This window comes from Aegilops tauschii, chromosome 1 (genome assembly GCF_002575655.3).
Source record: "Aegilops tauschii subsp. strangulata cultivar AL8/78 chromosome 1, Aet v6.0, whole genome shotgun sequence".
In the NCBI taxonomy this organism is placed as follows: Eukaryota; Viridiplantae; Streptophyta; class Magnoliopsida; order Poales; family Poaceae; genus Aegilops; species Aegilops tauschii.
In genome coordinates this window covers 427,356,400-427,380,659 of record NC_053035.3, presented here as the reverse complement: position 1 = coordinate 427,380,659, position 24,260 = coordinate 427,356,400, and the positions used below count along the sequence as shown (strand labels likewise).

At 47.1% G+C, this 24,260-nt stretch overlaps 1 pseudogene; it reads right to left on the bottom strand.

Moving 5' to 3' along the window:
• Window positions 1–24,260, bottom strand: part of LOC109783856 (uncharacterized) — a 40,898-nt pseudogene that overhangs the window by 165 nt on the left and 16,473 nt on the right.

The window sequence follows — 24,260 nt, the reverse complement described above, 5'->3', positions numbered from 1 at the left end:
GGAGGTGTACACGGGCTCAAGGGACCAGTAGACGGATTATTTGATGGAGGGGTGCTTCATCCTACACATCATTGGTGGCGTATCTCGACGGCGTGGTGCAGTGAAGACTCGGCGTCCGACATGTGGCGAGGGACTCGCGCAGGAGGGTGACACTGTCTGGCGTCGTGGGGGCGTCGATGGCGGAGAGGCCTAGTAAGGTCGATGCCTGAGTTATGCTCTGAGGATGGATCGATGGAAGATGGAGGTGACGGCCCTTGCAGCGTGCGGTGCTCACTGGGAGTGTGCCGGACCAGTGTGTGACCCAGTCTAGGTAGTGGCTTGGCTGGGGCATCCGGCTTTAGATGTTAGGCTTTGGTGCGATGTCTGTTTGGTATTAGGCTCGGACATTCGGCACCCCTTCATCAAGGGACAGGAGTAGCAACAGGCGTTGCCAAGATGGTGCCTTCAGGCTTATTGATGTATTACCTTGTAAGGTCTTTGAGAATAATTAATAATATTGCTGTATGCATCGTCCAGATGCAGAGGCCGGGGGTACATCCTCTTTTTCTCAAAAAAAAAACTGGCAACCAGGTCTAACAAGGAAAACAATAATAATACACTTTCATAGCAAAAGTAAATCTTGAACACAAAGAGTAAGTAACATTACAAAAACATCAGTACGTACGCTTTCACAGCAGACAATTATACAAAGAGATTGTTGGTGATAAATAACTCAACAAGAAATACTAAAAAAACTATAATAGAAGTACAATTGCAGTTTCCACCAACTATGTTGAGTAACTGACGCATTGTATATGGTGCTACCAAATACAATTGCAGTTTCCACCACCTATAATTGAAGTTTCAACGTACATGGTGCTACCAAATTGCTGGACTTTAACTTTTGGCAACACATCAGCTTAACCACCTTGTTTTGCAAACACGGGGAAAGCTTGCCAAGCTCTCCTCGTATAACATTGGGACCAGAGGCATAACTTTACTGTCCAGAGGAGTTCTCCCCTCCAAAGGTTGAACGCCATTGGAGCACGTAAATTGCTTCCCAGATAATTTAGGCGAAGGCTCATCGAAAAACGTGGGCTGCTCCAAAGGTGACTTCGGCAAACAGAACTTCTCGACATGATGTCCGCATTTGGTCATTTGGACATCTTCGTACACTCCAACGCGTGGAGACTGCTCTGAACTTGTGACACGCAAGACCTCATCAAGATCATACAAGTTCTCAACCGATTGCTTCGTTGGATCATAAAGACCCAATTTCCTCCCTGTGTTCAGCATGATTCTCCCATCCTTGGGGTCAACGGCCAAGGGAACCACAACATCTGCTCCAAGGGAATAGCCTGAGCAGTCTTCTAAACATATTTTACATGCTCTATCCCATCGACCATGTTCCAGCTTCATCTGCAACTGGATCCGCATGAACAGCACATAATATCCCCTCAAGCTCTACCACAAATGCTTGGGATGGACTTGTGTTGTTCCACATTGCGATGCTTGAGGGGCAGGGGATGACACCAAACATCCTAGTCGCAATGTTATACGACACAATGGCCCTCTCATAACTCTGGCCTAACCTTGGTTCACTCATCCAATATAGTACTCCTGACAGATAGGTTGGTGGCATGCCATTTAAAGGAAGAGGCGGCTCAAAGTGGTCTTGCACCGAACCAGGGGCAATTACTGAGAATGTCAATAAATATTGACGAGATTCGAAGTCCTTCAAGTGGTATAAGATTTGAACAATGACATGCTCCTGTGTCAGAAGATTGAACCCCAGGCCAACATTCCTGTTGCCAACACCAAAAGCATGATCTTCTGGTGTACGGATACTGTCGTGCATCGTCTAGAGTATATGGTTGGGCACATAGGCGAGCCTCCCTCGAGTGCGGTAGCTACTGCAGTAACCTGTGCAAGGGTTGTAAAGATAGTCCTCACTCTCAGTACTTAACAGGTTCATGCCATGACAAGGCTTGGAGCAAACCACCTTTGTGTCAAGCCATGTTCCTTGACTAGGAGCCTCTCGAAGCAATTTACCCATGGGAGCAAAACTGAAACCCAGACCTCTAGCACCCTTGCCCACAAGCATGATCTTGGGCCTCCTGTCTATGTTGTTATGCTCATAGTAAGAGCGCATGAAGCTTCGACTCTCGACCAATGTAAGCCACTGCTAGCTGACCAGCTTGAACTGCACGGCAAAATTACCCGGGAGTCGGAGTAGGATCTCCTTAGTTGCCTTGGCCAGGGGAGAACTCAAGATGGCAATGGGGCCCCGAAACCCGTGTCCCCGTGGGTTTTTACCCTATTAGATGATGGGCGACTTTCTATACCCATGGGGCTGCTCGTGGGTACATTATAAAACCCGCATGTTTCGCGGGTTTAAACCCATTTGAGTACTACCCGAACCCAAAACCCGACAAACCCGTCAAAATACATTATTTAGCATGCACCAATCCATCTTGACTCAAGTGGCCTAAAGCCACAGTGCCCGAGCAGCCGAGCCCCACAGCGTCGAGGCCCTGAAGTACAAACTAACCCCTCGCCCGATCGCTGCAGTGTCGCTCGCTCTTCAGGCCTCTCTCTCTCCCGCACAACACAACACCTAAACCTAAACCTAGGTCCCCCCAGCCGTCGCCTGCTGCTGTAATATGCTCCTGTTCTTCTTTCAAATGTTGTTGTTTTCATTGACTGCTCATGGGGACGGGTTCCCCGTGGGTTTTGAAAACCCGACGGGTTTAGGGGACGGGCAAAAATTTAACCCCGCGCACGTTGGTGGGGACGGGGACGGGTTTGCGATTTTCTCGTAGGGATGGGTTTGTGCAAGCAAAACCTGATGGGTTTCGTCCCAGTTGCCATCTTGAGGGAGAACACAAGGCTATCTCTTCATTTGTTCTGTGCACCGGAGCAAGATTCTCTTTAAATAAACTGACTCTAGGAGCAGATTGCTCAGTTTCGTAGGATGAATGAGTTTCTCTGATTGCAGAGTCAATTGTAAGAAACCACCATATTTGTGGCTAGGTTTGCAGGAAACTACCAAGTTGTTAATCTGTTGCAAAAAACACCGTAAAATCTCTTAACCCGTTGCAAAAAGCACCGAACAGCCGTTTAGCCTCGTTTGATCTCTTTTTTGACAGGTGGGCCCCGAAAACGCTGACGTGGCGTGACGGACAGGCAACGGCGCCGTTAGGAACAAAACGCTCAAGACGCCGCGCCGGTCGGTCCTGTCGGTGCTCGCCAGACAGATCCCCCCCCGCGCGCTCTCTCTCTCTCGCCCCTCTCCTCTGTCTCCTCTCTCTGGCTCTGGTCGCCGTCGGTGAGAAGCCAGCTCGCCGCCGTCCGCCATGGTTTCGTGGAGCGACGACAACGAGGAATCGGGCTACGAGTACTCTTCAGGTGGCTCCCCTATCAAGGTCAGTGATGTGTACTCGTAGCTAGGGTTCTTTGAGCTAGGGTTTCGGTTTGGGGATTTTGTTTTTCCTGCTCGATTTGAACCCATGAGATGGATTATGTGCGTTTCTTTTGTTGATGTAGATCCCGGCTACAATCGAGGACCCGAACTACTCTGGTGTTGACGATGAGGTGATGGTGATGTGTGAGCATGGCCAGCCGGCGAAGAGGCATGTTTGCTTCGAAGGGATTAGCACTGGGAGGAGGTTCATTGCCTGTGGACTTGATGTGAGTGCTAGCAAAAATCTGTAGTTTGCTCATTTTGTGAAGAAACTATAAATTGTTCATATGCACTGTTCATTGTTCATGTTCACTATTCATTGTTCATGTTCACTGTTCACCTAGTAGTTTAGTTAAAGGTACTGTCATGTACCATACCATAGTGACTGAGTGAAGTAAATGAATTGTTCATACATATAAATGAACAACACCACAGTGATATAAATGAAGTAAATGAATTAAATTGTGCTGTTAAAAATTAAGTACATAGATATAAAATTAAGGTATCCATAGTGACTGAGTGAAGTAAATTGTGCTGTTAAAAAGTATCATAGTGCATTGTTCATAGATATAAATGAAGTAAATGAATTGAACTGAATTGTATTGTGCTGTTAAAAATTAAGGTATACTATAGTTGTTTTGAATTGGACTGAATAGAAGTGAAGTGAAAAAGGAAGTAAATGCATTTGTACTTGTTGTTTTGCAGGAAGCAAGCAGTTGTGGTGTTGTTCAGTGGGTAGATGAGGAGTGGCCAAAGCATCTGCAGAATGCTCTTCACAAACTATGGCTTTTGTATGAGGATTGCCAGCGTGCTAATAGGATGGCATGTCTGGAACATTCATCACTTGTCCACAATCTCACATCACAGAAGAACAAGCTACAGGAGACTTATGAGAAGCTTGTTGAGGATGTGAACAACCTACTTGATACCCAGGACAATATTCCCAAGGAAAATGAAGTCCAACAAGGTGAACATGAGGAGATCACTCCTCCTTTGGACAACAATATTTCAGCTTTGAAGGAACAGCTGGGTGCAATGGATGCTGAGAACAAAGAACTGAAGCAAAAGGTTGACCAGTTGAAGAGCATTCAGGTTGCCCAAGGTAATGTGATTAGGAATCTGAAGTTTGCTCATTTGAAGGAGAAGGAAAAGTTGAGCACTGAGAGGAGGAATTTGGAGTTTCACATTGCTGATCTTGTCAAAGCTAGCACTACAAAAAAAATACACTTCCATGATGATACGTGTTTGTCACAGTAGGTCGCATTTTCTGTCATGCATGTACATCCATGACGATTTTATGACAGAATCAAGATAGTCATACCTGTGCTGTCGTAGAAGTGTTCCATGACATTACCAAAATTATCATCACGGAAGTGTCCACTTCCATGACGATAAATCCCGCGTCACAGAAGTGCTTTCGTCAAGGGTGACCGACACATGGCATCCACCGTAACGGAATGCCGTTAAGCTATCGGGTCGGGTTTTGGATCCGATAACCCGTTAATAGCCCCGACCAATGGGGATTTTCCACGTGTAAAATCATCATTGGCTGGAGGAAACACGTGTCGGCTCATCGTTGGGACAGATGTCATCCACTCATTGGACAGAAGGCGCCTATGATACGTCGACACGTGGCACGGCCCAATAGAGGCCCATTCCTGTGAAAAGGCCGGCCCGTTTGACTTGGTCAAAAGGTGGCGGGCCGGCCCATGTAAAGCCTGTTAACGGCCTGTTCGCATATAGCCCATTTACAGCCCGCTAACCCAAGGCCCGTTACGCCCTATCCGAATTAGGCCCAGTAGCGTCATCTGGGCCACCAATATGATTCCAGCCCATTTTCACTTCTGGCCCATGTATGGCCCATGACGTCTTTCGGCCCATATGAGGCCCTATGTAACTCTTGGCCTATTAATGGCCCGTGGTGAAACTGGCCCGTAATGAACAGTGTATCACTTTACACCCATTAATGGCCCGTGGTGAAACTGGCCCGTAATGAACAGTGTATCACTTTATACCCATTAACGGCCCGTTATTCTGTTGGGCCGTTTCCAGCCCATGTTATCTTTCCGCCTTCTCAGAGCCCATTTATTCTTGGGCTCATTTCCAGCATTCGTTTACTTACGGCCCGTTACTGTCATTTTCTGCTTGTGGGCCAAATTCAGCCCGTGGTTACAGTCGGCCCGTTTGTGGTCCGTTAATACGTTGGGCCGTTTTCATAGCGTCATCAAATACGGCCTATTAACGATGGCCCGTTATGGTCGGCCATGAACGGACGATTCCAACTCTAACCCGTTTACGGCCATAATGCGGCCTGTTATTGGCCCATGTTTGGCCAATCGATTATACTGCCCGTATAAGGCCCATTGATGATACGGCCCGTAGAAGGCCCATTGTTTCTACGGCCCGTAGAAGGCCCACTGTTTCTACGGCCCGTAGAAGGCCCACTGTTTCTACGGCCCGTAGGAGGCCCAGTGTCACTACAGTAAATATTAGCCCATGGTTATTGTGGCCTAGTTTTAAAAAATAGGTTATTGCAGCCACTAGCAAACCACGGAAAAAGAACTGCAATGACTACAAGCAAACAAATAAACAAGACAATAAGGAAATAAATAAGCAAGCAACTTACGCTAGGCTATCACGGCTATCACACATATTACATCCACTAAGCATCAAAGTTCGCCACCAGTGCAAATAAACGCGCCGACAAAAGAATATACAAAATTGAGAGCACTTCAGAAGGCACTAGGCCTGGCCACGTCGGGCCCCCCAAACAGCTGAAGAAGCTGAGTAGACCTCAGTTGTGTCAACGATAGATGCATCAACACTAGATTTAAGGCATGATGGTGCGCACGGTAGTCCTCTGACATCTTCATTGCATCTTTGACTTCAAGTCGGAGCTGAGCTGAAGCAAGCCTTTCCGCTTTAAGTTGAGACTGAAGAAGTCAAACTGATTGAGGCAGCGACTGCACAGAGGTTGTCTCACACTTGCTGGTGAGTAGGTTCAACTCACTGTCTTCATCAAGACAGGACCTTGGGGTCATCTCGCTGTCCTCAAGATGGTTTGGCTCACTATCTTCCCTAAAGTTCTGCCTGGCGTAAGAGATACGAGTCTGAAGAGAAACAAGGAGACACGTAACATGTTTCACAATTATATAAGCAAATAAATGGATCTGTTCTACATAAGGAACATGTTTTTACAACTATAATTTGAAACTGGTAGTTGTTGCAAACATCCAATCAGATGTAAACAGCAAAGCAAACAGCAGTGGAGGAAATGATGCCTATCCAAATCTATACTAGAACAAAGTTTGAAGGCTTGAGAAGGATGAACTTACATTACATGTTAACACGGGCTGGACAAAGCCCTTCTCCATGTTGATGGAAGGATAATTCAATAAATTCCCCAAAGAAAATTCTTTATAAGCGTTGCCATTATTCTACATTTTGCAAAGAGTAAATATAGATCAAATAATATTGGAAGAAACAGAGAATAATGAAGCTCAGGTGCAGACTGATGATACATAATCAAATAGCAATTAATTAAGTACAGCGTTACAAGGCAAAAGGGAGAGAGGTACTGACAAGAGCAATGCAGAGCCCATTATTGTTTTGAGATCGTATGATCCTTTGAGCAAGGAGATTCATCTGAAATTAGTTTTCATACAAGAGAGAAGGTAAGGCACAAGTAGAAATTTAGGAGTTCAAATTTTGAATTGATATCATAGACAGTACCTGACGCTGGGCTCCCAGCAGTTCTAATAGGGGTTTGGCCACTGGAGTAGGGGTAAAGTGTGGTACAGTTGGGCCTGTGTTTTCTGTGGCTGCTGATCTATTTGATTTAACAGGTATCACTACCTTTTCCAAATACCTAGTTTGTACTCCTTGAGGATCTGAACTCACCCTCTTCCTTTTGGACATCTATTACGAAAGAACAACATTTGACTGGAAAAACATAGTGTGACGACACATGGAATAGGTACAGAAAATGGATAGGTATGGCATATACTCATATATGATGCTTAAACTAAGTAGATGGTGTAACAAAGTAGAAGTAATGCAAGAGGTCAGATGCAAAATATGTGCGACCAATACAACTTTGCAAAGTTAGACCAAGCACCTTGATGGGTGAATAAGATAGGCCATCCTCCACCATGCCAAGTTTGTTAGCCAGTGGATCGTTCCGCAATATTCCTCTCGTGCGCCCATTCTCATATTCATTTTGATAATGTTCAATATCTGACATGCATGAAAACATAAAAACAAGTGAGATTTTCTTTGTAATGCAGAAGTGATTCTAATCCAATACTGCCTCCCTGTAAACCCCTTTGTGCTATCTCTGCAATTCTTTTAAAAGATGCCATGCATGCTGTAATTTGTTGTGTGCATTAATATAATGTGGCCTACTACTCAAAATATGAGAGCTCCAGAAGTGATGACACTTCGCAGATGATAGCTTCAACATATAGTAAAGAAGAACAAGTCGACCTGACCTGACAGATTCAAAATATACTAAGGGAGAACAACTCGACCTGACCAGTCGACCGCAAGAGAAGAGTATCATCTTAAAGAAGAGCAGAAGAGCAAGCAGATTGAAGATATTACAAGTCTTTCAATACAATGTCGGTTGGCCACCCATGATGAACCAGAGCGCACAAAGAAATACTATTCTTTCCGGTCTCTCCATATGTGGCTCACATGCATTTCGAAACTAAAGTAGGAACATTTAGCTAACCAATTAAACATCTCTCAGTTTTACTAATATCAACAATAATATCAGATATGAATTTGTACAACTAAGCTTGTTTAGCTCGATGGGTGGAGCAGTGCTATTATGACACGAACCACGTAGGCTGATTGTGGTCATCATAAAATGGGGAAAACATAAGCATGATGAGTACAGTGTTGACCGTGGCAGTGGGATGGCAGATCTGAAGCTGCAAACCGCACAAAGGGTAGTTAGCAACCGATGTTTGCTTTGAAATAACTACTAAGATTTGGTATGGACAAGAAAGTACGGTCAACAAGTGACAAAGAAATGCAATTATGTTGTCTCTCTATATGTCACGACATGCATTTGGAAACTCAAGTGGGACCTTTAGCTAACCAATTAAATGTGTCGGTTAACTAATATCAGTATCATATCACAATCATATTTGAACAACTAAGCTTTTGAATTCTGAGTGTTGTGTTGTTTAGCTTGAAGGGTGGAGTAATGCTAGTACGACAGAAAGCACCTACGCAGATCATAGTAGAGTAGATAAAAGGGGGAAAACCCTAAGCATCAAGAGAAAAATCAGGAAAGTGGAACTAGCTGGACCAGTGGGTGGCGCACATGCTTTTCGAAATGAATATAGGAACATTAGGTGACCAATTAAACGTTCTCTGTTTTAGTGATATGAGCATCATATCAGATTCGTATTTCAACACGTAAGCTTTGGGTTGAGGTCTTGAGGAGCAGTGCTAGCACGACACGAAGCACCTACGATGATGGTAGTGAATATAAAGGGGGGAAACCATAAGCTTTACGAGTATAGTGCCCGTGCCATGGCGGATCTGAAGGTGCAAACCGGACAAAGCTACTTCGCAACCAATGTTTGCTTTCAACTAGCCACTACGATTTGGTACGGACAAGAAAAGTACAGTAAACAAATTATGATCTATTTTCCGGGTGAGATCAATAACTTAAGCACATATGGAAGAGTACCACCTCTCTTGCAACGCCATGTAGGCCTATGCTGATACGTTGAGGGTGCTGCGGGTGCGATGGCTGTCGGCGGCGGGGAAGAAGACTTTAGACGGCAGACGGCCGGGTCGGGGGATATATCCTGTTGCCGTGGACGAGGCGGTCATAGGAGCGGCAACGGCAAGGTGGACGACGGCGCCGATGAAGCGAGAGGAGGTGATGAAAGGATCCTGGTCCAGCGCCGTGGATGAGAGACGTCCATCTCTTGCAGTGGACGACGGGGTAGGGGTAGCGGCTCCGGCAAGGTGGAGGATGGGGTGGCGGACGGAGGAGGCTGGCCGCAGTGCGGAGGTTGTCGTGCCGCCGACGGTGTATGAATGGGGAAATGGAGGGGAGGGAGGGGGATCTCAAACTTTGGGACACGCTTCTCTAAAATGGGGGAAAGTTACGAACTTATCCCCCGTTTAAAATTCCGGACATCGCGTCGGTTGGGGATAGGACGGTAATCTCGCATCTCCCAAATATTTGCCGGTAACTATTTCGGGCGAGGAGAGGGTGTTTTGCCGCCCACGGTCGGCGGCCACGGTGTATGAACGGGGTTGACAGGTAGGGCGGTTGTGTCACGTCTGATGGAAGTTACACATCTGCCCCTATTTAAAATATTAGCCTACATCGATTTCGGACGAGGAGAGTTTGTTTTGCCGCCCACCGTGTATGAATGGGGAAATGGAGGAAGAGACACATGTCTTTCAGACGAGCTTGAATCAAATGTGTTTTGCCGCCCACGTTTGGCGCCCACCATGTCTGAATGGGCTCAGAGGCCGTCGTGTCACGTCTGATTGAAGTTACTAGTCTACCCCTATCGACAGCAGTGTAAATCCGGTCGATAAGGATGTCAAGTGTCAGGGGTAGACAGTAATTTCCATCTCGCAAACACTTGCTTCGGGCAGCCCACAAATTATAGTGGGTGTTTAGCCGCTTCGTTCAAAACTTGGGAGAATTAGCATTCACGTTTGCCCTGGGACCTGGCAAACTAAATTCAAATCCAATTTGTATTCGATTACGAATATCCACAGATAATTATACGTTTTGTTATTTATTTCTTCAAAACCACAACAAAGGTTTATTCCACCTTTATATATGATTATGATTTAGAAATGCCGTGATCTTCGAATTCAGTAGGTTGGATACACTCTGAGTCAAACAGTTATTTCATCCAATACAATATGCTCACACGAAAAACAGTTCACCTTATGTCAATCATACAAGTACTGAGGATTACCTCGCCTAAAAAATTCGGATCATTACAACACATGGACAACATAGGGGGTCTTGCAACATAATCCATTCAGAGACATGACACAACATGCAAGTACAATAATCTAATAACAATTTCAACTGGTATCTAAAGAAGAACCGGGATTACCTTGGGCTTCAGATAGCAGAAACAGCAGGACCTCCTCCGTCTTCAAATGCAACATTCTTACTTCCTCCAATTCTTGGGTTGCTTGCATAATGCGTGCCGCTAATTCCGTAATTTCCAGCCTCAAGATAAAGATTACCTCATTCATGGCAGCCACACCATCTCTTTCTGCCTCTAGTAGAGCCTCAAGCACTATAATATCTGTGCTCAGACTGCTCTCCGGCGGTGTTGCCTCTGAACTGCTACCATCTGGTAACATGGATGGCGCACTGCTTCCACAAATAGATTCTGGGGTTGTACATTGTGTCCTAGTGTGAACGGCGTCCTGAAAGGTGTCTGCTGGACATCAGTAAGAGATAGTTATCGTATGATCCAGGCAGTAAGCTTACATGGTAAATGACGGACGAATTATTGCTGAGCATGGCAAACTATATTTAAATGGTTCAAAGCAGCATCAACCGAAAAGAAATTAAAATGGTAAGATGAAACTAGGGATGCAAGTGGCAAATAAACGACATCCGCCAGTCCCATCTAGTTAGTTTTTGCTACCTCCCTAGTTCATTTTCCTCAAAAAACAAAAACTCTTTTGAACTATCATACCACTAGTGGACTTTAATCGGGATTAAACGGGACCCAGTTGACATCCCTAGTTGAAAGGGAGTGTACAACCACTATATTTAAGTTGCCAAGGCATCTAAGCAGTTGAAATAATCTGAGAAAGCACTTAACAGTGTGGCCTCATATAAACTACGAAGACAGTCTTGTGATGAAGTTGAGAGGAAAAGTTAAGGACTCAAATGAAATAGGCATGCATTTCTTTACGATAGTACAGCAGGCACTGCTGACATATTGGCCAACTCAGGTATAGCGTAACAACAAATAAGCATTCGAATCAAGCAATACAGCAAAGCAGACAACTGAACTATTTGTAATTCGGTAGGATTACACGTTGAGGGCACAAGCCAAGAAAGCAGCCCACTCGCATTACATTTCACATGTAGTAAAACACACTGGCTTACCATATGTTGCTGTGAAGCCTAGCTGCTGTTGCAATGTTCTTTGAAGATATCGTCAGCATCCCGTGGTTGCAAATCTAGTTGTTGTAGTTTATTCTGCACCATCTATTTAGGTAAAATTAATTTTAATCACATGCACTGGTCCGAATTGATCATCAATGGTTCATCTAAACTAATGAAAGAAGGGTGTGTGCATACACGACAATATATCTGCTTCCCTCTATTTTTATGCTTGTTCGAGGTGCCAGCCCCAAAAGAACAAATATTTTGCTTGATGGGGTTGGCAGCTCCATAATTAATAGAAGCATCAAATTAGTCATGCAACTTGGGAAGATCAAGAACACACAAACAAGTAATGAACAGAGGCTCAGAGCAGTGATGTAATAGCTAGCATCAGAAAATGTAGGGTAAAACGAACAAAAAGCAGCGGAACCACATGCTAGTTTGCTGATGTGTAATTAAGCATAGAGAACATTAAGCAGTCTGATGGAACCAACAGGTGGCATCAGAACAAAACTAAAGCATATTAACTATATGTGCACTGGTATGTAATTTAGCACATGTAACATGTTCACTGCCAGAAGTATGGCCCTACAGGTGCAAGCAGAATAACGCGTCTCATGAAAAACTGAATGATGCCCTGAAGAAATTCAAAGGTGCGGTGCTTATGCTAGGAAAGTGAACGTAGGCGCCGGCCGTTGGATAATAGTACCTGATTCTCGGCGGCGTATGGGTATCGTTGTCATACTTGATAGCTAAGGATCGTCGATGGTGCTCGTGTTGCGGTTGAGTTTGGGCCGGCTGTCGCCGTCGCTGAAGCGGCTCCAGTGCTACGGTTGCGGCGCCTGTCGACATACAAGAAAGCTCATCTGTGGTAAGTGAACAATTGCACGATAAAGAGAAAAACCGAAGGAGTACAAATCGAAATAACCTGATGAGGCTGCGGCGTCGGTAAAGCAGGGCCGGTGGAGTTGAATATGGCGTCCGTGGAGCGGGTCCGGTGCAGTGGACGAAGGCTTCGGCGGGCGCGTTGTACAATGCTTTCGGTGAGGCGGATCTGTTGCGGCGGACGAGGGCTTGTATGAAGGGCCAGCGAAGGGGCGGACGAGGGAGTCAGTGAAGGGCCTACGCTGTGGTGGACGAGGGCGCCGGTTAAGCAGATCCGGTGCGGTGGACCATGATGGCGGTCAAGGAGATCTGGAGCGGTGGACAAGCCAGTCGCTGAAGCGGATCCGGTGAAGTGGTGAGTTGGCAGTTGGGGGTTCCAAGGTGCGGAAGGTAGATCCGGCGGGGTGTGAGGTCCACCGCTGCGGCGGAGGACTAGATTCGGCGGCTTGCCATGGTTGGGGGGGGGTCGGGGAGGGGAAGGGGAGGGGCTCTGGGGAAGAATGTTGGGGGCAAAGAGGGGAAAACAATGGAATTACCAAAGCAGCCCTTTTCCGTTAATGTGGCAGGGGTAAAACAGGAATATCGCAGGGCTAAACTTTCGGGCGCGTGATATTTCGATGTGAGTGGGAAGTTTGAAAGCTTTTGGCGCCTAAAATTATAAGTATTCTGCTCTCGTACGGCCGACTATGATATCATGGCCGACAATTTGTTTGTTTTGTACGCAAAAAAAATGTGCAAGTTTTGAAAATCAATGTCTCCAACTCGAAACTTAGATTGTCCATTCAATTCAAATATGGATCATTGAGCTACTACTCTGTAGCTTGTGGCGTTGCACGCATGGACTTCACTCCATTATCAGCTCTACTATAAAAGAAATTCCTCTTGACGTGTTTTTTTGAAACGGAGGCAAAAGCTTTGCTTCATCTCATTCATAAAGAAGGAACTACTAACAAAGTTCGACGAGATCCATTACACCTCCACAAATGGAAGCGAAAAGCCTAGTTTCGCTGTATCAAATAACTCAAATGTTCTGCCCCCGTAGTAACCGTCGCTGATAAACAGGCTGCTAGTGTGTGCGTGGGAGGAGCGGCTGAGTAGGCCAGCTACGTGAGAGGAGCGGCTGAATAGAGCACCGAGAGTACCCACTAGGCCACTACGCAGGTGTACTTCCCCTGCATTGATAGTATAGCGATGGTTCTAGAGAACAGTAGTACCCTCCACTTCCAACTGTAGCTCCTTGGCCCTGAGATTCAAGAGTTCAAAACTGGTGCACTATACTAGACTAGACTAGAAGTACAGTACATCGCACTACTAGTTGAGAAAAGTAGTACTAGTACTGCTACAGTACGAGTACATACTCCTCCGTCACATAATGCAAGACGTTTTTTGACACTAGTTGGCGTGTACAAAAAATGGCAAAAACATACCCAAAATTTCTTAATCCACGCCAAAAACTACTACCTAGTGCCAAAAATTTCTTACTAGTGCTATTATTTACAGTATAATGCAATCCCATAACGTTCCATAATGCTAGTACTAGTAGTAAATAATAGCCTCACCCCTTCGCTGAGGAACGATCTACAGTTGGAAGGGACGAGGCCCTGCGGTTACTACGCTCTTATCTCCTCCTCGCCAGTTCCCCTCCCCCCGAAGAGAAGGCAGTTCGTCGCTGCACCCATGGATTCGCCAGGCGGTTCTCCTCCTCGTTGGGGTTGGGAGACCTTGGACGACGATCCTCTGGGAGAAATCGCACGCCGCTCCGACGTCCTCACCGCCGCAAGACTCGGTGCTTCCTGCACCAACTTTTTCAAGACGCTGCTGAAATAGGCTTGGGAAAAGGCCATGCTTGTTGGTCTTCCATGCGTCCTCGAGGAGAAGGTTCTTCTATGGGACAATCCTTCGAACAGTCCACCGCTCCCTGGCCATGGTTGCACGTTGACTCCGCTAGAGTTGCCGAAGTTGAGAGGTAGTCGGATTTTGTCCGATGAGCAGGCCAGTAATGGAGTTTGATCATGTAGTACTTAGTTATTCCATTTCCATCCCGTAATTTCTCCGCTGCCCACCGTCTTATATATAGGTCTGGGTCGGTGCCAACGAAGATTGGCTTGCATACCTCCGGCCGGATACCACCATCATTTTGCACAACATCCACAGCAGTGCGGCCGTTTCGGTAGACCCCTTCTCCACCATTGGGATCGGCCTTCCGGATTGGCTGGGCTTGAATACGTATGATGATGCCTACATGAGATTGAAGAAGATAGCAATTGCGGACCCGCCGACAAAGCGACGCGGCCACGACGATTACTATCTCATCGCGGTGTTCGACATAAGGATTGCCATCAATGCAAGAGGCAGTAACGGCAGAGGCTGGCGCATGTTGGCGGCGGCAGATTTGTACCCCTACACGTTCGAAGACGCCGTGCACCATCTAGGCCGCATCTTCGCGGTGACAAGCCAGGGGACTTGTTTCATCTGGTTGCCATCCTACGGTACGGGAGATTACAAACGGAATGCACAAACCATCATTTGCATCCCTAACGGTACTCCATTATTTTGCAGGGACCAGTCATCCCCCGATCAAAATAAGATCGCCGATCCTGGATGTGCATTTGCATCCGCGATTCGGTCTAACCTGGAACCTTGTAGCTGACTTTGGCATATTGGGATCAACTATCTTAGCAGTCGTTACCCATGGTACCACTGATGTGCAACATGGTCACACAATCTACCACGATCGGACCGTCACCATCTACCCAGGTATTCCATTTTTTAACCCTCTCGCCTTCTCTTTCATTGTTGTACTAGTAGTATACTTTGTAGTACTAGTAGGAGTACTTTTTACCTTGGAGGACACGTATAGCTAGCTAGGCCCTTGAAGACTTGAACCCACTAGCTGCCACCATTTTTGTTTTTCCATGTCTTACTATCTCATCCATGTAGCCAAGAGTGGCTATATATAATAAGCCGATTATCTTACTTCCTCTATACCGGAGTAGTACTATTTGCTGCACAGTATTACTGACCGCCATATTTGAGCACAACATTATTATGCATGGACCTTGACTATGTATGTCACCATGTGTCCAGATCTGGGATGCCGCGTGTACCAGATGAACGGCGCCGAGTTCGACCCCCGTGATGCTACGTGGGTGCCGAGGAACACTCTTGGAGAGTACTCGCTTTTCATCGGGGACAGCTACCCCATTGTGAAGCGGATGCCACCTTCCGTGCACGACACGGAAGGCCTGCCGTTCATGAAGCATGGTTGTGTCTTCAGTGCGCACCGCTGGATGAACGACATGCTGGGACACGCTATCCCTGATTTATGCCGCTTCAGCTTGGATGAGTCTCCATCGTGTGGAACCGGACTAGAAAGCTGCGACAATGATTCCCGTTGCCCACCGCTATGGATCGTGCCATCCATGAAGAACACCTGGGACTGGAACCTGGAGGAGGACATGTAGCCCATCTATAACGTGTAAGTGGAGTACGGTAATTGTGAACGGTAGCGCTGTGAATATATGTAGACTAGTCGTGCACAAATTTATCACATGAATTGGAGATGAACTTGTGTGGCATACTGGCATTTGTCCTTTAGAATTTATTACTAGTAAATGTGTTATGTGTACGTGCAACTTGTGTGGTTGTTGCATGGGCTCCAACACGCTCTTTGAGAAAAAAGGTGGCACAGCTTTGGATATACGTGACGTGGCGGCACCATACAGTAGCATCGTTCGCTATAGTTGTAGTACACTCCTACTAGGATGACAACTCCTATAAAACATTGCGCTTGGCTCTTTGCCTCTTCGGGAGGTTCAACAGTTCGTACTCGTGTGAACCTTGCACTTGGCTCTTCGCCTCTTCAGAAGGTCCAACAATGATGATACTACAGTACAATATGCTTCTGGCAATCTGACACCGATTGAACTGCTGCACGTCCACCGCGAGGGCGAGGGCGAGGGCGAGGGAGAGGGAGAGGGAGAGGGCGCTGTAGTCAAAACCCTCTCCTCGTCCTGCGAACCACCGCGCGCGTGGGCGAGGGAGAGGCGTAGTAAGCAAGCTTCTCCTCATTCGGCGAGTTGACGGGACACATCAAAGCAGTACTAGTACTAGTAGTAGTAGTCCATACTGCGTCCTTTCCGATTAATATGGCTTAATTTGAAACAAGAAAAATACACTGGCGGTCAACGTATGTAACAATACGCTCTTTACGGTCACTATATATAGTTTTGCGGCGATTATACGATCACTAGCTCATCGTAGAGCACCGTATTGCACCTTACTGACCGGCCACATAGTCGACGTGGCACTTTGTTGACTGGTTAAATTGTCACCTGGTTTCTGGGTCCCACCTGTCAGTTGGCAGAGCAAAGAAATCAGTTAAACAAAACTTTACGCAGGCGCGACACGAGTCCAACCCTTGCGCGCGAACCGCCCTGGCTGTGTATGTGAGTGCGTGCACGTGTCCTCCCTCGGTCTTCCAACAAATAGTGTACATTGGCTATAAAACAAAGAGTGTAGTACATGATGTACATCTACACTTCCAATGCATTTAGCCTTTAATCTAAATCGATATTGATTGACTAATGCACCAACTTGTGCTGTAGGTATAGGCTACATGTCTATCCTTAATTACAGCATGCAACGGCCTTCATTTAATCTTCTTATCTCAATGGTCGCATGCACACATAAGTCTGCTACTGTTGGGCGTTAATTATGCCCTGGTCAATGTGTAAATCTCTAAATGTATAGTCTTTCACGGACGTAGGGAGTAGGTTGAGCACTTGAGCGTGAGCGTGTGTGTTGCGTCGTGTGCTGTGTGCCGCATGGGTGCGTGAGTGTTGCGTGCGTCCATGTGTACTCCCTCCGTTCCTAAATATAAGTCTTTTTAGACATTTCAAATGCAATACAACATACGGATGTATGTAGACATATTCTAGAGTGAAGATTCACTCATTTTGCTCCGTATATAGTCACTTGTTGAAATATCTAGAAAGACTTATATTTGGGAACGGAGGAAGTACGTGTGAGTGTTGCATGTTGCATGCATGCATGCATGCATGCATGGGGCTTACTCCCTCCCATTGACATGTTCATATTTCAAGCTTCCTCTGTTCCCTCCATATGGTGATACTCCCTCTGTTCCCAAATAGTACGGAGTAAAAGCCTCCCTCTGTTCCCAAATACAGAGTATTTGTCTTTCTACAGATTTCAACAAGTGACTAGGTACGGAGCAAAATGAGTGAAGTGACCGTAGAGGCATAGGGATACTGTAGAAAGGAAGTCCTCGCGATCCATTATTCCCCATCTCGGTCAGAGAGAACTATTCAACTAGTCTTCGCAGTGAAGTGACAATACACGCTGCAGCAGATGGGACACGTAATTAATAAGCTGAACCAGTGTGTTGGTGTTACTAAATCAGCCTTACCCAGTACTGCCATCATGTTTGCCAGTAGAGCACGCTTCCGCAAATACGCCTACGCACCTCTGTCCTCCATTAACTAACATATGGGCCCTGTTGTGGTAGACCCACATGTCATCAGTGTAACTATTTACACTCCGAAGGACGGTATATCTTGGTAGTAGTACTACTAGAATTGAGATTGAATGCACTTTCTTCCCCGTCTTCCACTCTTCTTCCTCCTCAATCCTTCTTCCTTCTCTCTTCTTCTTCCTCCTCTCTTCCCCATCGTCGGCCGCACACCATTTACCCCCGCTCACTGCTCGCCCGCCCGCGCCATCTTCCTTGGTAGCTCGCGCGTACCATATCCCCCCGCTCACTGCTCGGTCACACGAGGAGAAGCTTCTTCGCTCGCCTGCCCGAATCCACTTCCCCGCTGGCTCGCAGGCACCGAAAACCCCAATGGCAGAACCGACTGACACGCAGAGCCGCGATTGGAATTCCCTCCCCGATGTTCTCTTGGAGCAGATCTGTAGTCGTATGGACCTACTCAGCACCTTTCCGTCTGGCCGCATGCTCGGTGTCTTTGTATCGTCTACTCGTCTGCAACCGGCCGGCTCTTTTCAAGACACCCTGCTTGCTGATGCCCGATCCTCGCAGGTGGCCCAGACACCGACTTGACATGCTACCACTACCCGTCCACCTGTCCTTCATGCGCGGCCACTACTGGGCGGGCATGAAGGCCAACTGGATCGTCCTCATCCACCACACCGGTAGTCCGTGGCGTCTCGTGGATATCTACACCCAGCGAGAGATCACCCTTCCATCGTTGGATACCGCCGCCATCGAGCCTCGCGGCCCGCCGGAGACTCCTGCCTACTACGCACAAGACACGTCAAGCTTTTGGCTCGACCTCTGTTTGCAGAAAGTTGTAATCTGCGAAGTGCCCACACCATCAGAAGACTACATGGATTACAAGCTCATTGCCTTGTTCAACATGGGATTAGTCTATCTGGAATCCGGTCGCCATACATGGTTATGGCTCATCATCAATCCTGTTGAGGCAACATTTCTGTCTGATGCTATAGTGCATGATGGCATCATTTACGCGGTCGATGCACAGATTGGCTGCCTATACTGGTGGAATCTATCGTCGTGTAATTGTTCTATCTCATCTCATCTTTACCTTATGAATACAACTGCCTATTCATTTGTTACAAATTTAGAATCCATAGCATGTCTATAACCACATCATTGCTATATGTTCCTCTCATTTCCTAGATTTTTATGACCACACATGTTATTGTTAGAGTTGATATGAGAACAATTGGCATCTAATGATTGTTAGAATACATATTATGAGAATAACATCATGATTGCTATATGTTACTCTCGTTTACAAGATTTTTATAACAACGCATGTTATTGCTTAGAGTTGATATGAGAACAGTAGTAGTAAGTGCTATGGTAGAATATGAGTAGGCGCTGTCATAGCTGTTTTCCTCTCATTGTTACATGATGTTTGAACCATGACATATTGCTATAATATGAAAGCCATTGGCTTATTTTTTTAACTTGGGGTATGATTATGACCACAACATTGCAATTCTCTGTCTATGATATGTGTCACTGTTATAATAATCTTAATTCCACACATACTCTGAACATGATTGTTTATTTTTGTCCTTTTGGTCTCCAATTTGAATTGTTGCAGCAGACGCAAATGCACTGGCCTTCATGATTCCAGGACCTGGAATCATACCAGCCGATGGGTGGTGGTTTATCGCTCGTTCAGCTGACGGCGGTCATTTGATGCTCATTCGCACGTACCAAATTGACCGAACCATTACATCAAACCACATGCAGTACAATGCGTGGGGCGTTCGTGACATTGATGGCTATGGCTGCTTCGTGTTCGAGAAAGATCCCAGCTCCGTTTGGCCAGGCGTATTCAACTGGAGGCGGGTTTACAGCCTTGGCAACCACTCCTTGTTCCTCGGGCTCAATTATCCGATCATCCAACCAATCATCGATCATATCACCGGCGATGATTACTGTGCTATGCAACTTCCATTCGCGAGGGGGGCTGTGTTTACACATCATACCATGGGTTTCATGAATCACCATATCCAGAGATTCGTCGACACAGCTTGTTGCCAGATAATCTTCAGTGTGTGAAAGGCATCAAGCTTCCATGCGATGGATGGCTTTTGCAAACCCGACATGCGGCGATGTGGTTCATGCCAACAGCAAATATGCAAAACTTGATTCGTGCTGATATCTAGACTGAGCCATGTATTCTGCTGCTGTAGCACGATCCTCTTTTGTTGGATATTATGTACTATTGTTAGTTTGAAGCACTCCTCTGGTTTGAAGGATAGATACCTTCCTGGGATCAAGTGCATCCTAACTCACCTGCGTAGGATGTACTGATAATGATGATGGAGATGCTGTGCAGAAGCCATATATATATATCAGTTAGGCTTCAAGTGCGTACTTGTTAGTTAAACCTATGTATAAATTGTGACACTAAATACGACTAGTAAGTAGTACAGTAGCAGTACTAGTATACGTCGGTCAAATTATTCATCATGTCCACACATTGAATTGACGTGACAACACGCTGCGCGTGAGGTGACACAAGAATCCCGGCGGCGTGTTCGGGTATTCTGGACTTCAGATTTGGAGTACCACTTATCTGTCGAAATCTTTCATCATTCACTTAAAACAGTCGATTGATCATACATTGAGTACCATATAACTGGAATTACCGATGCAAGTCGAAGAAGGATTGGCCGGTGCTGCTGGCTGGCGTCAAGTTCGATCCCACGGATCAGGAGCTGATCGAGCACCTTGAGGCCAAAGTGAGTGCTGACAGCGCAAGATTCCAGTCTCTCATCGATTTGTTCATACCAACCATCGGCAGCGAGCACGGCATATGCTACACCCAACCTGAGAAACTTCCAGGTAAGACACCGATCGGCCGTCTACTTGCACAAACATATTCCTTTGTTTATAGCTCTATTTTTCTTTTTAGACGCAGACCTGGTGAAGCAATTACAATTTGACAGTTAATAAAAAGTGAAACAAGTGACTGCAACATGCCAAAGATGTTATGAAAATGCCAACTAGGTACACTAAAACCTGTATTCCACAATACTGCAGGTATCACACTGAGTGGCCTAAGGAAGCATTTCTTCCAGCGCAATTCCAGGGCGTTCAAAAGGGGCACGTGGACGCGTCGCAAGATACAGTCGGAGTGCGGCATGCACGCGATGTGGCACAAGACCGACAATACCTTGCCGGTGATGGTCAACGGCCGGCAGACGGGCAGCAAAAAAGGTTCTGGTGCTGCACACCAACAAGAACTCCGACCAGCAGAGGACCAACTGGGTGAGGCACCAGTACCACCTCGGGGACCTGGAGCAAGAGAAGGAGCGGGAGCTGGTCGTCTGCAAGATTTTCTACCAGACGAACACTAGGGCCAGGAGTAAAAAGATTATAAGTTAGTTTGGTATTGGTAGTTGTACTACCTTGTCGTCCGCAAGTTGGTATTGTTGTTAACGATCTTTTGGTATGAACTTGCATTTGCTTCCAACCATCATGCCGAGGGTCGACGTGGATATAAAGCTGAATCATTTGTTTCAAACGAATTTTCAGGCACCTGATTTTTATTTGATGGGTAGCATAAGCACCCACCGTTCGAATTCCCAGTTCTCCAATTTTTTCGAAACAAGTGCATGCACTTATTATCACGATAAAAAAACAATATCCGTGCTGCATCCCAGTTATTAGTCTGTACTTGCAGAATTCTCTCGTTTATTGAACACGTATATTGTTTTTTCATGTCGAGCAAGTTTCAACTGGGCTGTAGACTGCCCAGGGTTGGTTTTGTTTTTAATAGGCCCAGCCCATGATGACAACGGGGCACAAAGATCCAGCAGGTATCTACTGGCCTCTGGCCCGCCAGCGTTAGTTATATTTTGTCTTACAACATCCGCAAGCAGTTTTTTTACTGAATCAAACACACAACCCAGTTCTATTTTCCTCTTGAAACGCATGTCCTACATCCGTTTTCTAATCTCTACCTATAGTTTTACTAGTTCATATACACGTATCATTATATTGAAAACACATAAAATTCCCTTTTCGTATTTACATCCTTATTTTTGTTGTTTTTTCCCACCCAGCGCTGATTTTTTTACCACTGTTTTTCCCTTAAACCAACTCAATTGTCCCACGTCTTATTTGCTTACAAAAACAAAACGATTTTTTTGGCAAATCAATAAGTTCTTAAAAAAATGTTTATCATTTCGGGATTACAACAGTTCGGACTCCACCGAAATATGCAAAATAAGGTTGAACTTTTTGACCGTGGTCCTGGGCAGAAAATGGGCTGTAATAAATTACTTAAGAATTAGCAAATGGGCTGCAAATTATAAAAAATAGCAAATGGGCTTTATGTTGTCTGCCACAGATTTGGAGGCTGACTTGTGGGCCTACTAAGTTCATGCGTACACAAGGTTTCTCAAAAAAGAAACTTAGTCAACAATCGACTCTACCAGCGTCAGACCGTTAGATGTCAATCTAACGATAATCGTGCTTCTTCAGTCTCTGATCTTCCTGCCCCAGCCGCCCAAACCAGCGCCGTCGGAACCGCCTGCTCCCGCCTCCCGTGGCCGGCAGTGCTGCCGGGCAGGCCTCACGGCCCCATCATACTCGCATCCCTGGCCTGTCTATCCCTCTACTCACCCACACCTCATCTTATTTTCCGGCGACGGCAGCCGAACCAGTCAACGCTCGTACTCTCCACCGCGTGGGCATCCACTGCCGTGTCTTCCCCGGCTCCGTGTCGTTCCCTTCGTAGGCCTCGCCGTCGTCCACCGCCCTGGTGCTCTCGGCGCGGCGTGGTCAACGATGTCCATCCAACGGCCGTAGTGCTTCTTCAACCTCTGGTCTTCTTGCCCCAGCCGCCCAAAGCAGCGTCGGTCGTGCCGCATGCTCTTGCCTCTCGTGGCCGGCTGTGCTGCCGCAGAGGCCTCACCGTCCCCATACTACTCCCACCGCTGGCCAGGCCACCCCTCCACTCACCCACTCCCCCTGTTATTCTGCAGCGACGGCAGCCTCACACCGCAGCCGAACCAGTGAACCCTCGTACTCCTCTCCGCGTGGGCATCCACTGCCGCGTCTTCCCCGGCTCCGCGCCGTCCCCTTCCTAGGCCTCGCCGTCGTCCACCGCCGTGGTGCTCTCGGCGCGGCGTGGTCAATGTGGTCAACGACCGACTTCCATCGGAGGAGTACTGTACGTGGAGAGGCTGACAGCTGGGTCCACGGCAGCCGCAAGGAAGTGCCTCCTTATTACGCGCAAAATAATTATTCCTCCACCTGACAGCAGGGACCCACCGGACGGGCCACCAGTATTTCGCGGAAAAAACGTTTCCTCCCTGACTGCTGGGAGCCACCGGACGGGCCACCGTATTTCGCAAAACAAACGTTTGCCACTGACTGCTGGGACCCACCGGATGGACCACCATATTTCGCGAAAAAAACGTTCCCCCCGCTGTCAGCTCGGACCCACCGGAAGTGCCTCCTTATTACGCACAGAAAAATGAATACTCCCCCTGCTAGCTGGGACCCACCATGGTGGGAGGCTGACTTGTGGGCCTACTAAGTTGACGGGGACGGAGGGCTTTGTCAACTTAGTCAATATGAACGATTCTAGCTCTAGTGACCGTACGATGTCCATCCAACAGCCGTCGTGCTTCTTCAATCTCTGCTCTTCCTGCTCCAGCCGCTCAAACAAGCGCCGGCGGGACTGCCTGCTCCCTCCTCCCCGCGGCCGGCTCTGCTGCCGCGCAGACCTCCCCGCCCCACCGTACTCCCATCGCTGGCCTAGCCATCCCTCTACTCACCCACACCTGCTGTTATTCTCCGGCGACGGCAGACGAACCAGTAAACCCTCGTACAGTCGTACTCCCCTCCGCGTGGGAAACAACTGCCTTGTCTTCCCTGCCTCCGTGTCGTTCCCTTCCTAGGCCTCGCCGTCGTCCACCGCCCTGGTGCTCTCGGCGTGGCCTGGTCAACGTGGTCAACGACCGACATGCATCTGAAGTGGACTGTACGTGGAGAGGCCGACAGCTGGGTCCACGGCCGCACGCAAGGAAATGCCTCCTTATTACGCGCAAAATAATGATTCCTCCACCTGACATCAGGGACCCACCGAAAGGGCCTCTGTATTTCGTGAAGAAACGTTACCGCCGCTGATAGCTCGGACCCACCAGCTATATCTTCGCACGCAAGGAAGTGCCTCCTTATTACGCACAAAAAAAATGAATACTCCCCCTGTTAGCTGGGACCCAGTATAGTGGCAGGCTGACTTGTGGGCCTACTAAGTTGACGGGGACGGA